The sequence below is a fragment of the Podarcis muralis genome, chromosome 6, assembly GCF_964188315.1.
Source record: "Podarcis muralis chromosome 6, rPodMur119.hap1.1, whole genome shotgun sequence".
Classification (NCBI taxonomy): Eukaryota; Metazoa; Chordata; class Lepidosauria; order Squamata; family Lacertidae; genus Podarcis; species Podarcis muralis.
In genome coordinates this window covers 87,643,249-87,644,454 of record NC_135660.1, presented here as the reverse complement: position 1 = coordinate 87,644,454, position 1,206 = coordinate 87,643,249, and positions in this window count along the sequence as shown.

Sequence of the window (1,206 nt, the reverse complement as noted above, 5' to 3'; positions counted from 1 at the left end):
CTGTCCCCTTGGAACAAACAGCATGCAGAGTCACTGCAATGTTTGGGTGGAGGAAGACCCACAGCAGCCTCCGTGGAGGTGGTCTGTGTACAAGGGGGCTTGCCCCAAAGGAGGGGGGAGGCATGGTCTTGGAGGGTAAAATGAGGGGTTCGAGGTGGGGCTGCAAAAGAGAGAAGTGGCTTCAGAAATAGGGCTGGGTGAAAAGTCTGCGTGTTTCTAAATTCCCCTCCATAATAGCAGCAAGGAAAGGCTACGGCGAGGGACACATAGAGGCCCCTTTGGACCAATTGCTCAGCTTCAGTGTGTGGCAACCACAGGAATTGCATCCTTCTGCCCATGCAAAACCATGTCACTGGCTGCATTTCAGAGCCCATACAGGAGTGTGTTAAGATTTTTGGACGTTTCTTGGCGATTCCCATTTTTAGAACATACTGCCAGCCTAACTCCTAGCGGACAATGTCCCTCCCCCGCCATAAAATATGGGGGGGGGGGCTGCAATATGGGCACTGCCATTCAAACGGTGTGTGTGTGCTGTGTCATGTGACTGATTATGTGTGGAGGGGCTTACCTGGTTCTCCAATATTTTATTCAAGTTGGCTCTCCTGACCATGGGTGTAGGCAATAAAATAAAAATACTTAAGTAACTGAGGCTCTGCCCCCTGGCTACACGGGGGGGGGCGTTATGGGGGCAGTTGCCCCCCCCCAATCAAGACAAATCTGAGATTCTCCCCGCTCCAACAAAAGCCTGCCCCCCAACATGACCCCCGATGGATATTCAAATGGTGCGCACCACGTCTTGTGATTGATGCGGGACAGGGCTTGCCTGCCTCCCAACCCATATTATATTCAAGTTGGCACGCCTGGGCAGGGCACTCCCAACGCGCCAAGGGCTGCGGACCCCGGCGCCTGCTTGCCAACGCCTCGCTGGGCTGCGCCGGTAAGCTCCAAACCCGTGGGGAGCGGGCTCGGGGTCTGCACCGCCCCACAGAAGGGAGGACCTCGTGACCCACTTTGCCGGCGGAGGTCACTGTCGGTCATTGCCTTCCCGGTTCCGGGAGCGGCGTAAGCCTCTCGGGCGCGCGCGCGCACGCCCCCTTTCCCTCCTAACCTCTCCCTCTCCCCGGCAGCGCATCAGCTGCTAAGGGGAAAGTCCCGGCTGACGCGCCGGCTGCGCACCCGGCTGGCCATGCGAGGGCCATGCATGCA